Below are 15,682 nucleotides of genomic sequence, written 5' to 3'. Positions count from 1 at the left end.
CTTTAAGACAATGATAGGCACATGTGGGCCATATAATTGGGGTGGTTCTACCATAGCATGCGGTGACAGGATGTCACTCTGCACAATGCAAGCCAAGTTCAAACCCATAGGATAAGGGGGAGAGCGATCTAATTGTGAAGGCAAACGACTCACCGGACTATCTAGAGCAGCATGGGATGGAATTGTCACTGGTGGCTGCCCCCACTAGGGGATGGTTCCTGCGGCCGCTTTCCTAGTGTGACTGTGGACGAAGAACCTAGCTCTAGGGCCATGATCCTAGGGACACCATCACGCCCATGTCCACCTATTGAAAAAGATAGGCAATTTTCAAATACTAGTTAAATTAAGTAGCATGAACACAAATACTAGCATGAGCATTGCTTGCATATATACTCTAGTTAATTTAATGAAGAGAAACAACATGAATAGCGGTACATGAAAAAATCATCTCATCAGGATGAACTAGCGGCAGGTGTGAGACCACGCCGACGAGTGGTCCATCTATCCGTGGAGGATGGTTGGTGCTTAAGGCCACTAGGGACTCTCCCCTACCATGATCCATCATGTACTCTCCCATAACCTTCATCACCCATTGGTCTAGGTCATCCTCATAGATGGTGACCCTTGACTCGATTGTAGGGTCCATTGGGCCTCGGAACTCCCACTAGGGTGGTGATTCATCTTCAAGGGGAGGACCCAATGGCTGGCCGATGAAGGTATGAATGACCCTTGTCCCTATTAGGCCCTGACCCTTTAGGTCCTTGATCACATCCAACAAGTTGGACACATGGTGCCTATAGGCCTCTAGGGGCAGTAGTTCCTCCCATGATTCCGAGAGGTCAACACACAACCGGTTAGGAGAATAAGACGGTAGCGGTGGGCTCTCATTGGGGACATAGAGCCATGACTTTTGCCACCCTAAGTCCACAGAAGGGTAGGGGCCAAGGTTCAGGTACCTATCCTCTAATTTGGGATGAAGTTGGATCAAGGCGCCCCCCATCCAAGAAAGATGGACCCCTTGAGCATTGAGTGAACCACCCAGAATAAAGACTGCCACAGCTCATAGTGGGCAGAGACTCCTAGGAATCCCTCACACAGCATAATGAAGATAGAGAGGTGGAGGATCTCCTCTGGGGTCATGTCATGGAAGCAGAGCCCATAGTAGTACAACAACCACCAGAGTAAGGGGTGCGCTGGCACCCCAAACCCAAAAGAGTGGAAATGGGTGAAAGAGACGACCTCATTCTCCTTCGGCCTTGGCTCCAATTTGATTCTCAGTGGGACTCTCCACCTGATCATGTCGGTGGCCTCCGGGATCACCATGTTCAGTCATAGCTCATCAAATGCCTTGCGGTCGATGAACAACTTCATCCACTACGTGGTGATGGTCCTCGCAGGAGGCGTCAACGACGCAAAGGGCATAGTAGGGTGGAGGACTAAAGGTTTGGGATGGAAGGAGGAGATCTAGGGTGGAAAGGTAGATGATCACAAAAGGTAGCAGATAACCCATGGAACCACCCCACGACCCACGACCACCAACACATTTGTGTGGTGCGCGGTTCGGCTTTGCCCCATCACATCAATGCGACGGGCAGTGAGGCGATGTCCCTGCTGGAACTACCTGCTGATGCCACCCATGCGCGTGCACTTGCGTGGGAATCTAGGAGCCTACAAGACAAAAATAGATGCCACATGTTGTTCATCAATACTATCCGGGTAGTCACGATTTAAAACCACCAGACCTTCTATGATAAACCTTATCGCTCCACTAGTGTCCAGCTAGTGAAAATTTTAGATGATCATTCTGTCTATAGGATGCACAAACATTTCAATGGCTATGCATCCGTCCTTTGACCATTGCTATCAGCCCAAATCTAAATTCAACTACTCCCTTTGTCCCCAATCAAGGAGTCAGAATTGTCAAATGTGACCAAATAAAAAAAACTCAATGTAATAAGAATCAACCGAAGTATATGAAGTATGAAAGAAATAAAGGAAGATAAATATAGTTGGACCAACATAATAACTTCATTCCTTTATATACAAAAGTACATTACGTAGTATTTCTCTAATCTCTAATGTCTAAAACATCTCATCTTTCCAAGGGGACTCATGTCAGACAGTTGGCAAATTGCATTCAGTTGATCAACATGAGTGAAGATGATAGAGTCTCCTCCCACAAACATAGTAACACTACTAAGTCATTTCATTTGCTCAAAATTCCTAACACGCACAAAAATCTCACCACTATCATTGTCTTCGATAACTGTAACAAAGCAATCTTTACCAAGCATATAATGAACTATAGCTTGAACAATGATCAGATGGGCTGTTGATAAACATGATGTCTCCAAGCAACAAGCACCCCTTCTATGATACCTGTGACATTCCTAGCAGCCAGAGTGCAAGCTTGTTGGTGGAGTAAACATATGGGTGTTGTGGTACGATGACATCTCTCTATATGCAGAACAAAAAACACAAGGAAAAAATCATTAGAAAAAACCACATCTGAAAAAACACTACACCTTGAACAAGCAAGAACCAGTACAAAGCAACAGAATATTGCCTAGGCCATATCTTAGCCTTGATTGAGATCTTGCTCCTGACTAGAATAAAATGACAAAGAAACTAAAACTCACCTCAATAAGGACGATCACTATAGTTCTATGGGCAATAGCTGCTAATGAAGTTGTAACACTGCCTCCTTTCCTTGGCTAGCAACTTGCAAGTGAAAAGTAAAAGAGACCAGGAAGGATATTTATACTCGATATAGACGCTAACAAACGTTAGAAGACGTGAGTCATTGTAACGTTACTAATTACTAATAAAATAGATTAAGAATATGAGCTGTCAGAGTAGTAGTCGAGGGGTGGGTGTGTTTTCTTGTTCTAATTATGAGAAAGTCCCATGCATTAAATACACAAAGCTGTGGACTTCTCGTTATCAGAGCAGAAAAATGCATCAACCCCTTGACTACTACACTAGCGATTCGAGTAGTAACGACGACGAGCAACGGGAATGTACTCGAGCGATGGCATAGTACAACACCAACTATGACTCCAGTGAGGAGGATGATGATCCAAAGTACTGCCACTCATCCAGCGAATCGCCAGAGCACTAGGGAGCAGGGGGATGCATTTTTTCTCTTTCTTTGGAAACTCAAATCCCCATAGAATCCATGACTTTTTTTAGGTTGGGAAATCCATGGGGATATCAATAACCCATTTAGTTATTTATGGAGGGTTTTCCATCCCTGGGCCTGCCTTCCCTTGCTTCCAAATTATAGGCCTTAGTTCAAATAGCCGCAGATGCAGTCACACAAATAAAAATAATAATCGGTAGATACAGTGCAACAAGGTACAACGAGTAGTTTTTTCAGTAGATATGGTTTAAAATGGTTGTTAACTACCATCAAGCTTAAACTTTGCTCGTCCCTAAGCAATGCTAAACTCAGCAACTAGATCAGGAGTTGCGTCGATGCTTCCACTCCTCAAAAGTACACATGTGTTCAAACAAGAATTCTCCTCCGGATTAGAATAAATCGATCTAACTTTCAAACTTACCCATTGTTGATGGTAGTTAACAACCAACATAAGCCATCAATTAAACATGCATAAGGGCATAAATATAATCACCACTGAAGGTTTAGGGGTTTAAACTAATAAATTCCATAAGTTTTGGTGAATCTGTGTTTCTAGCACGGTTTAATTAGAAAACCGCCAAGAAGGACCTAATCGTCAAAGGAAAATACGGAGTTTTGCCATGGTACCTACATGGGAAGACTCTAGAACGCTCCAGAAGCCACGTCACCAAAGCAAAGAGCAAGGGTATGACATGTGGGGCTGCCTGTCCCTACTGTTAGGTTGCCTAGCCCCCCCCCATGGGCCCACCTATTAGCCAGCTTCATATGTCAGTCTTCCACCACCTTTGAGGATGCATTTAGGCCATTGCTTAAGTTGGTTTGATCCAAGGGCTCTCGTTGGACCCTTAGGGCTATATTATCTAGCCCCTACCTCTCCCCCTAGGCATAAACCTATTCATCAAGTCATTTGAGAAGATAAAAACCCTAATCATCCTTAGAGCTCTAGCATATTCTAGGGCATAGCTAGTTAGGCTAGTTCTAGAGGGAGGCAAGTAGGCTTTGCTTGGATTCTCGATCGTGTCAAGAGCATGCTTTGGTATAATCTTTGTACCCCCTCTCTCTTTTGTATCTCCATTATTTTTATATGCTTGCTACAATTGTTATGACAATATTAGTATTCATCTTATTCATGTTCTTCGTTATAATGTTCGTTGTCTACTTTGATTATATGCTTAGTATAGTTGGATTATCATCATGTTCATGCATAAGTTCATATAGCCCTCACTCTAAGGTACAATGGGTGGGTGGTCAACATTATGTAAGCATGGTGCTTATACATTGTTTACCTACGAATACACCCTATATTCTAGGTCATGTGGTAGAATGCGGACGTGACACTCCCGTTGAGTCCTTTATAGTCCACTCCCCAATGTAGGTAGCACGTAGGATCTGATAACGAAGGAACATAAGCTCTGTTCTTACTCTTCCCTAGTAATATCCCTTATGTGTAGATATGAAGATGATCTTAGCCATGATTACTAGGTGTAATTGCACTAATCAATATATGCTTTGACTTGTAATTAAGAATGAGTTAGGAATTATTCCTCTAATATTCTACCTGACCAGGTTATTGCCATACAAAGGAGTATTCTGAGTGATTTATCATTGATCAATACTTATTATTATATAAATATATATATCTTTTATCCTATGATTTACCCCTATTATGAGTAGAACATTGGTTATGGTTTATTTCTCCTTCAATAGTATAAGTTATCATTACATATCCATGCTAGACCTTCCCAATGGTAAAAATATAAATAACAATACCTAGAATACTCTCAGGTAAAATGCTACAATGTATATTATTTGTGCGCTTGCGGATACTTTTGGTTCATAGATTTATATATATTCTCTCTAGTCACATAATTAATAAAGAACTGCTTAGTGTTATTATAGTAGTAGTACTATGTAGTACCAACAAATATCTCTGCATCAACACTAGGGATGACAAACTAGTAAAGTTAGGGATATAGGTTTATGATAGGTGGCTAAGTACTTCAAACAAGTGACACGTTAAGAAATACCAACAAGCATTTTTGGCGCCATTGCCGGGGAAGGTAGCTAGGCAAAGGAAGTAATGATAAACTTATACTTATCGATGTGATCAAGATAAACCATATACCCCTGCTCAAGCAGGACTACCCTTGTTTTGTCTACTTTCATATCTTATGCAGGGTAATGTATGACTGATTTGACCTTCCGACAAACTACATTGATGATATAGAATCACTACTTAAGAGGACTAAGGCTAAACTCAAAAAATGTTTTAGCTTTAGAGTCGGAAGATAGCATATAACGCAAAGCTTAACACCAAAATTTGAAGCCATGGCTGACAGGACTCTCCATGAATTCTTTGCTCCAACCACTGCCAACATTCGTACTGGACCTAATGTCAATGTTGGAGACAATGGATTCAAGCTCATGCCGGCTCTCATCAACATGGTGCAAGCAAGCCAATTTTGTGGAAAGGCACATAAAGATGCTAGTGCTCATCTCCAACACTTTCTAGAGATTTGTAACACTTTCACCTCATGGGAGTAACCAAGGACACCATACTACTTCACCTTTTTCGATTCTCACTCTTAGTGAAGGCAAAGCAATGGTTCTACGCCAACAAAGATAGAAATACTACATGTGACAACTGCTCCACTGCCTTCCTAGCCAAGTCTTTACCACATGCAAGACCAATGCTCTGTGTGGGAGAATCTCAAGCTTTTAGCAACAACATGATGAATCTATCCCTAAGGCATGGGAACACTTTCAAGACTATATATCAGAATGTCCTCATCATGGGATGGAGAATTGGCTACTCATGTAGATGTTCTACCATAGGTTGACCAATAGAACCCATGAAACCATGGATGCTGCTACTGGATGTGCATTCTTGTCACTAACACTTCTAGTTGTGACCACTCTTGTGGAGAAGATGGCCTTCAACCAAGGCTGGAATGAAGAACATGTTCAGACCCTCAAGAGAGGTGGAGGTATGCATCAACTCAAGGAGGTAGACATGCTATCTACCAAGATGGACCTACTCATGAAGAAGCTCAAAGACTAAGCTAATGAGAAGCAAGAAGTCATGCACATTCATGATTCTTGCATGACATGTGAAGAGTGTGGAAACACTGGGCATTTAGGGAATAGCTGTCCTAAAACCTAAGAGGATGCAAACTTTGTCAACAACTACTATCATCCTCAACAGAATCAATGATGGAACCAACAACATAGGCCAAACCACCAAGGTAACCCTCAAGGTAATAATTATAATAACTTCAATCAACCACCCTAGAGAGAATTAATTGCTGGCCAATCTAGACTTATGGAAGGATTATCTAAGAAGGTAGCTACCAATGATAAAATATTAGAAAACATAAATAATAGAATGGATAGTGCTTCTGCCATCAAGAACCAGCATAGCTTTAATAAAATGATAGAATCACAAATAGCTCAGCTGGCCGCTACTGTTCCTCCATCCGACAAAGGTAAGATTCTGGAGCAGTCGAAAGATTTTGAAACTATAAATCTTGTCGATATTCACAATGCAGCTTACTACTACATGGAGCCATCGATGGGAAGGTGGATAGATTACACCTTGCCTGACAAGAAAGGTGATCTAGGGAGACCTGTCATTCCCATCACCATTAGACCGCACATCTTTTAGGAAGCTATTTGTGACTTCGGAGCAAGTGTCAACATCATGTCTAAGGTAATCTATGAGAAAATTTTAGGAGATCCTTTATTGTACACAAATATGCATTTGTAGCTTGCAGATCATTCACTCTGCTACCCTAAGGGAGTTCTTGAAGATGCCATTGTCTGAGTAGGACAATAATATGTTCCCATAGACTTTGTGGTTTTGGAAATAGGTGGAGATGTAAGGACACCCATTATCTTGGGCCAACCTTTCCTAAGCACCGCAAAGGCCATCATCTACGCAGACTGTGCCAAGATCTGTTTCATGATCAAGGACAAGAAGGAGAAGTTCTCGTTCAAGAACCGCATCTTACAATCTCCTAGTCATCCACAAAAGGCATACCTGCCCGAAGAGACAACAGTAACCAAGAAGAAGAAGAACCAAAGAAGGAGGAAGAACAAGACCAGACAACCACAAGAAGAAATGGTCAACATGATCAACACAGTCCAATCTGAGTACGACCACCTCCTCATTCACTATTCCTTGCTAAGAAGGACGATCCTAGCGTACTGATGATTGAGTGTACCATTAGAAAAAGAATCTTCCACAAGACCTTCTACGACATTGGATCGGGCGTCAATATAATGTCCAAGGTAATGTATGAATATTTATTTGGTAATGAACCTTTATTCCTTACATATATGTAGTTGCAGATGGCGGACCAATCAATACGATTCCCTAAGGGAATAGCGATGGACATTATAGTAAGAATATAAGATCATTATGGCCCTACCAATTTCATGGTCCTGGACATAGGAGAAGAAGACGATGCATCCATCATCCTTGGAAGACCATTCCTCAACACCACCAATGCGATCATCTATGTCGGATCTAGATAAGTCCACTTCCAATTCCCTGGAGAAAAAGGTACGCTATTATTTTAATAGTTATACTACTTATGAACAGCCAAAAATAGCGGCTTCAGGAGAAGATGTTGATCATCCCAATGTTAAAGGAACCAACCCCAATGGAATGAATGGGAAGATGAAGAACTTGAAGCACCTGTGAAAGATGACCCTACTCTGCCTAAGACAAGTCCACAACCCAAGCAGGTGTGGAAAGAAAAGGTGATATCATCATTAGAGTGACCATCACAAGATGTGCAGCCATCTGAGTCTCCATCGCTGAGACTGGATGATGCACCCAATGAATGAAGGACTTCTCTCTAGTCAAGTCCTGTCCGGAGGACATAAAAATCCGAACCCTCACCGTGGGGTAACAACGGTAGTTATCCATATTTACTTTTAGCATTGCATGAATTATTTTTTCACTTTAGCATATTTACTTTTCTGCATTAGCATTGCATTTAGAAAAGAAAAATAAAAAGTTCAATTACTACATTACATCATTGCATCAAAAAAAATCCTAAGCCCCATGTGAATAAATCTGTGGTGTGTAAACACCCACAAGAATATTCACTTTGGTGGCATAAAAATAAACATGCATACATACTGCTTTCTGCAATATATAAATAAGAAATTCCAAAAATACTAGATAGACATCATGCTAGAATTCTATCGCTTCAAAAATATTTCTAAACCTCAAGAACAACTAATCTTCAAATGGCGTACCGCTAACCCCTTATCCTAACATGTGCCACGAGTTTTGGTTTTCTTGTTGGTATTTTGCAGGATGACACATAAGATCAAGAGCAAGTTTACCCGACTGTCTTCATCCACCCAAAGTACATCTTCCTTAACCGCTGCTATACTCGCTACACATGAGGAACCCAACTTCTAGATGAATGAGAAGGACATACGCCGACAAACCCGCTCTGAGAAGGATCACTCAACATTCAACAATTGACCATAGCAACATCCAGCTTGGGGGAGGAGCATACTCCATGTATCTAGCTACGTATTTCTTTCCTTTAGTTTTTATGTTTTTGAGTTTGCTTTATATTAGCTAAAGAAATAAAAAGATGCATAACAAACTAAAACAAAATAAAAAATTATCTTAGCTAATTAGTTATATATATACATTAGTATTAAGGTATGATTTTAAATCTTGAAACCACAACAAAAAATGTGTCTAGATTTCTTTAAAATTTAATTTTTAAGAGCTAAATAAATGGACTCTGAGATAATCTCTTACAACGGAAATGATGAATAGTTGCTCTGTTGTAATTTCTTTTAAGTACCTAGTTTTCAACCTTGAATTCTCCCGAGTTTTGGATACGACTCATTTGATATAAGAATTTACTCTGAACTTGAAACTCGTGGGTAGCATATGTTTGATCTAAGTCTAGGTAATTGATGATTATGATATGACATTGTCTAAGCTACTATTTATCTAGTTCCAAGTGATACTAGAGTTTTGGAGATTTATCTTTTGAAAAACATAAAAATTCTACATGATGAGTTCCTTGTATGACAAAGCTTGAATTCCTACCAGAGCCATATATGATTTTTAGATTAGGAAAACTTCCACATATATGTTGCTTGTTTTGCATTGAGTTTAGTCAAGCTTTATTGACCCTTATGAGAGGTTTGTCATGCTCTTAAAAATCAAGATCACATACACACCAACCCTATATGCACTACTCCTACACTTGGGGTAGGTGCAAAGACCATGCCATTCCATCTAGATCCATCCAAAAATATTTTACTCTTACACTAGGAGTGAACACCAAAAATATACACTATAGGATATCAACCAAATAAATGCTCCAAATTCTTGTTGCTATCTCTCAAAAGTTTTGTTGCAATCAAAAGAAGCATGAGGCTATGCAAAAAGTTATTCATGAAAAGAAAAAAAGAAAGAAAAAAATGGACAAGTGTCTGAGATATTGAAAACAATGGGTACTTAGATGCCCACCTAAAAAGAAAAGAAAAAGAAGAGATGAATAAGATAGCCCATGTTTTCTTGCAAAGTTGTTTCCAAGTTTCAAAAGAGAGATGTGTTTTTGAGGAGCAAAGTAGAATTAGGTTAGCCACCAACTATATTCACCATATATCCATACACATGCATATCTTGATTTGATTGTATGACTCAACTCTCTTTGGATCCGAGGTTTGACTTTACAATATATGTATTGCAAGTATACTCTATGCTTTCTCCCTACCTATGAACTCCACATAAGACTTAGTTGTAGGAAGAGAAAGGCATAACATCACTATTGCCTTGGTAAGGATCCACAAATACCACAAATATTGAGAGACTTGAGAGTGTCATACAAGGGAAGCTTTGAGTTTTATTTTGAAAATCTATGAAAACTCTAGAATAATTGTTGAGCGAATAACTTGAGACATAGTGCTTGACTTGATTGTTCTATCTTTCAATTGCTCAAGACCTAAGTGAAGGCTGAGAAGCCCCATGGTTGAAGGTAATATGGGTAAGTTTGAAAGTTAGATCGGTTTATTCGAATCCAGAGGAGAATTCTTGTTTGAATGCATGTGTACTTTTGAGGAGTTGCTTCAATGTTTTCAAAATCCTTAAACTCTAGATTTAGTTACTAAGTTTAGTTTTGCTAAGGGACTACCAAAAGGTAAGCTTGGGGGAGTTGTTGATGGTAGTTAACAACCAATATAAACCATCAATTAAACATGCATAAAGGGCATAAATATAATCATCAATGAAGGTTTAGGGGTATAACTAATAAATTCCACAAGTTTTGGTGAATCTATGTTTCTAGCAGGGTTTAATAAGAAAACCACCAAGGAGATCCACTGTGGTACCTGCATGGGAAGACTCTAGAACACTCTAGAAGCCATGTCACCAAAGCAAAGAGCAAGGGGATGACATGTGGGGCCGCTCGGCCCCACTATCAGGCCGCTCGGCCCCTGATGGGCCCACCTATCAGCCAACTTCGTATGTTGCTCTCCCACCGCCTTTGAGGATGCATCTAGGTCATTGCTTAAGTCAGTTTGATCCAAGGGCTCATGTTGGACCCTCAGGGCTATATAATCCAGCCCCTGCTTCTCCCCCCAAGCATAACACTAGTCATCAATTCATTTGAGAAGACAGAAACCCTAATCATTCTTAGAGCTCCAGCATATTCTAGAGCATAGCTAGTTAGGCTAGGTCTAGAGGAAGGCAAGCAGGCTTCGCTTGGATTCCCGATCATGTCGAGAGCGTGGTTTAGTATAATGTTTGTACCCCCTCTCTCTTTTGTATCTCCATTATTTTTATATGATTGCTACAATTGTTATGACAATATTAGTATTCATCTTAATCTTGTTCTTTGTTATAATGTTCATCATCTACTTTGATTATATGCTTAGTATAGTTGAATTATCATCATGTTCATGCATAAGTTTGTATAGCCCTCACTCTAAGGTACCATGGGTGGGTGGTCAACATTGTGTAAGCGTGGTGCTTATACATTGTTTACCTATGAATACACCCTATATTTTGGGTCATGTGGCAGATTGCGGACGTGATACTCCCATTGAGTCCTTTCTAGTCCACTCCTCGATGTAGGTAGCACGTAGGATCTGATTACAAAGGAAGATAAGCTCTGTTCTTACTCTTCCCTAGTAATATCCCTTATGTGTAGATATGAAGATGATCTTAGCCAAGATTACTTGGTATAATTGCACTAATCAAAGTTTGCTCTGACTTGTAATTAAGAATGACTTAGGAATTATTCCATTAATATTCTACCTGACCATGCTATTGCCATAGAAAGGAGTACTCTAAGTGATTTATCATTGATCAATACTTATTATATATATCTTTTATCCTATGACTTACCACTATTATGAGTAGAACATTGGTTATGGTTTATTTCTCCTTCAATAGTATAAGTTATCAATACATATCCATGCTAGACCTTCCCAGTGGTAAAAATATAAATAACGATACCTGGAATACTCTCGGGTAAAATGCTACAATGGTATATTATCTGGGTGCTTGCGAATACTTTTGGTTCATAGATTTATATATATTCTCTCTAGTCACATAATTAATAAATAATTGCTTAGTGTTATTCTAGTAGTAATACTATGTAGTACCAACAAATATCTCTGCATCAACAATAGGGATGACAACCTAATAAAGTTAGGGATATAGGTTTATGCATTTATTTAGCTCTTAAAAACATAAAACTTAGACTAGACACACTTTTTATTTTGTTTACATCATCTAGATCACACCTTGCTAATATATATATATAAGAAAGATAAATTTTTATTTTGTTTTTAGTTATACATCTTTTTATTTTATTATTATTTTTTAGGAACTATATAGCAGACTTAAAAATAGAAAATAGAAAGGAATACTTAGCTAGATACATGGGGGATGCTCCTCCCCCAAGCTAGATGTTGTCGTGGTCTTTCTTAAAGCGGTTTTACCAATGGATGTCCTTCTTGTCCAGAAATGAAATGAGATGAAAAAACGACTGGGTGAACTTGCTCTTGATCTTTGTGCATCATCCTGTAAAATACCAACAAGAATACCAAAACTCGTGAAACTCATTAGGATAAGAGGTTAGCGGTCAGCCGTCCTAAGAGTAGTTGTTCTTGAGGGTTAGAAATATTTTTGCATTGGTAGAATTTTGGCAGGATGTTTACCTAATATATTTTGGATTTTCTAGTTTTATGATATGCAGAACAAAAAAATATGTGTACCTGATATTTCTTAATTTTTATGCCACCACAGTGAATACTACCATGTGTATTTACACCATAGATTTATTCACATGGGGCTTAGGATTTATAATTGAATGATAGAATGCAGTCATGAAACTTTTTATCTTTCTTTTATTAAATGTAATGCTAATGCAGAAAAGTAAATATGCTAAAGTGAAAAGAATTTATGCAATGTTAGAAAGTAAATATGGATAACTACCGATGTTACCTCTCGGCGAGGGTTCGGATTTTAAGTCCTCCGGACAGGACTTGACTGGAGATAGTCCTTTATTCTCTAGGTGCATCTATTGGTCCCGGGGATGGAGACCTTGATGGTTGCACCTCTAGTGATGGTGACTCAGATGATGTCACCTTTTCTTTCCATACCTGCTTCGTTTGTGGACTGGTCTTAGCAGAAGTATGTTCATCTTTCACAACTTCTTCAGGTTCTTCATTGTCTTCCCAATCATTCTTTGGGAGCTGATTCCTTTGGCGTTGGGATGATCGACGTCTCCTCCTAGATCTGGACTTCTTCGGCTGTTCATAAGTGATATAACTATTGAAATAACAGCGTACCTTTTCTCCAGGGAATTGGAAGTGGACTTGTCCAGATCTGACATAGATGATTGCATTGGTAGTGTTAAGGAATGGTCTTCCAAGGATGATTGGTGTATCATATTTTTCTTCACCCATGTCCAGAACCATGAAATCGGTAGGGGCATATTGGTCATGTATTCATACCATGACATCTTTTGCTATTCCCTCTAGAAATTGGATTGATTGGTCTACCATCTGCAATTGCATATATGTAGGGAACAAGGGTTCATCATCAAATAAGTATTCATACATTACCTTGGACATTATATTGACACTCGACCTAATGTCGTAGAAGGTCTTGTGGAATATTCTTTGTCCAATGGTACACTTGATCATGGGTACTCCTGCATCATCCTTCTTAGCAAGCAATGGTGAAGCGAGGAGGTGGTCATACTCTTATCTGAGTGTGTTGATCATATTGATTGATTCTTCTTGTAGCTGCCTGGCCTTGTTCTTCCACCTTCTCCTATTATTCTTCTTGGTCACTGTTGTCTCTTTAAATGGGTACGACATCTACGGATGTCTAGGAGATTGTAGGATATGATTCTTGAAAGAAAATGTCCCCTTTTATCCATGATTGTGAAATAGATCTTGGCATTGTCTGCATAGATGATGGCTTTTGCAGTGCTTAGGAAAGGTTGGCCAAAGATAATGGGCGCCCTTACATCTCTACCTATTTCCAAAACCACAAAATCTATGGGAACATATGATTGTCCCACTCGAACAATAGCATCTTCAAGAATTGCCTAGGGGTAGCAGAGTGACTGATCTGCAAACTACAAACACATGTTTGTGTACAACAAAGTATCTCTATTAATTTGATCATAAATTACCTTAGGCATGATGTTGACACTTGCTCTGAAGTCATAGATAGCTTCTTGGACAATGAGAGGTCCAATGGTGATGGGGATGACAGGTCTCCCTGGATCTCTCTTCTTTTCCGGCAAGGTACAATCTATCCACCTTCCCATCGGTGGCTGTATATAGTAATATGTTGCATTGTGAATATCAACAAGATTTGTAATTTCTAGATCTTCGGTTACCCTAGAATCTTATCTTTGTCGATCGGAGGAATAGCAGCAGCCAGCTGACCTATTTGTGATTCTATCATTTAATTAAAGCTATGCTAGTCCTTAATGACAGAGGAGAGGTTATCCATTTTAGTACTCATATTTTCTAAAACTCTATCATTGGAAGCTAATTTCTTAGATAAGCCCTCTATTATTTTAGCTTGGCCAGAAATCAATTCTCTCAAGGGTGGTTGATTGAAATTATTGAAATTATTACCTTGAGGGTTACCTTGGTAATTACCTTAGTAGTTCGGCCTCTGTTGCTAATTCCATCCTTGATTTTGTTGAGGACGAAAGTAGTTGTTATAGACGAAATACACATCCTCATGATTTTCAGGGCAGCTATTCCCTGAATACGTAGTGTTTCCACACTCTTCACACGTCTTGCGGGAATCATGAATGTGCATGACTTCTTGCTTCTCATTGGCTTGGTCTTCAAGCTTCTTCATCAGCAGGTCCATCTTGGTAGACAAGATGTCTACTTCCTTGAGTTGATGCATACCTCCACCTCTCTTATGGGTCTGAACTCATTCTTCATTCCAACCTTGGTTGGAGGCCATCTTCTCCACGAGAGCTATTGCAGCTAGGAGTGTGAGTGATAGAAAAAGCACCTCTAGGAGCAGCATCCATCGTCTCATGGTACTGTTGGTCAACTCATGGTAGAAAGTCTGCTTGAGTAGCCAATTCTCTATTCCATGATGAGGACATTCTGATATGTAGTCTTGAAAGCGTTCCCATGCCTTAGGAACAGATTCATCATGTTATTGTTGAAAGCTTGAGATTCTCCGACACAGAGCATTAGTCTTGCCTATGGGAAAGAACTTGGCTAGGAAGGCAGTGGAATAGTTATCCCATGTAGTGTTTCAATCTTTGTTGATGTAGAACCATTGCTTTGCCTTCACCAAGAGAGAGAATGGGAAGAGGCGAAGTAATATGGCATCTCGGGTCACTCTGATGGTGAAAGTGTTGTAGATTTCTAGGAAGTGTTGGAGATGTGCACTCACATCTTCATGTGCCTTTTCATAATACTGGCTAGGTTGCACCATGTTAATGAGGGTTGGTTTGAGCTCAAATCCATTATCTCTGATATTGATCACCGATCCAGTACGAATGTTAGCCGTAGTTGGAGCAAAGAACTCTCGGAGAGTCTTGTCATCCATAGCTTCAAATTCTGGTGTTAAGCTTTGCCTTATCTGGTTGTCTTCCAACTCTAAAGCTGAAACTTTCTTGAGTTTAGCTCTAGTTCTCCTGATTAATGTTTCAGGATCTTCAACATAGTTTGTCGAAAGGTCAAAACCGGTCATACATTACCCTGCATAAGATACAAAAGTAGACAAAACAAGGGTAAGCCTGTTTGAGCAGAGGTCAATGGTTTTTCTTGATCACATCAATAAGTATAAGTTTATCAATACTTCCTTTGTCTAGCTATCTTCCCCAGCAATGGTGCAAAAAATGCTTGTTGACATTCCTTAGCGTCGCTACTAAGAACAAAGTTGAAGCTAGTCTCCAGCAACAATGCCAGAAATGCTTACTGGTATTTATTAACTTGTCACTTGTTTTAGTAGTCACCTAATGTATGTCTACATCTCTTAACATTACTTTACCA

General features: G+C 39.6%; 2 non-coding genes across 2 annotated transcripts; one reads left to right on the top strand and one right to left on the bottom strand.

Moving 5' to 3' along the window:
- Positions 1–5,832: 5,832 nt before the first annotated feature.
- LOC136478694 (small nucleolar RNA R71) lies at positions 5,833–5,941 on the bottom strand. Its single transcript, XR_010764411.1, has one exon. It is a non-coding gene; the product is annotated as a small nucleolar RNA R71 (small nucleolar RNA).
- Positions 5,942–14,766: 8,825 nt separating this feature from the next.
- On the top strand, positions 14,767–14,875 carry LOC136478646 (small nucleolar RNA R71). The gene has a single exon (XR_010764365.1). It is a non-coding gene; the product is annotated as a small nucleolar RNA R71 (small nucleolar RNA).
- The last annotated feature ends 807 nt before the right edge of the window (positions 14,876–15,682 follow it).

Source organism: Miscanthus floridulus, chromosome 8, assembly GCF_019320115.1.
Source record: "Miscanthus floridulus cultivar M001 chromosome 8, ASM1932011v1, whole genome shotgun sequence".
Lineage (NCBI taxonomy): Eukaryota > Viridiplantae > Streptophyta > Magnoliopsida > Poales > Poaceae > Miscanthus > Miscanthus floridulus.
The sequence above is the reverse complement of the archived record's forward strand: the minus strand, read 5'-3'. Positions and strand labels throughout refer to the sequence as shown.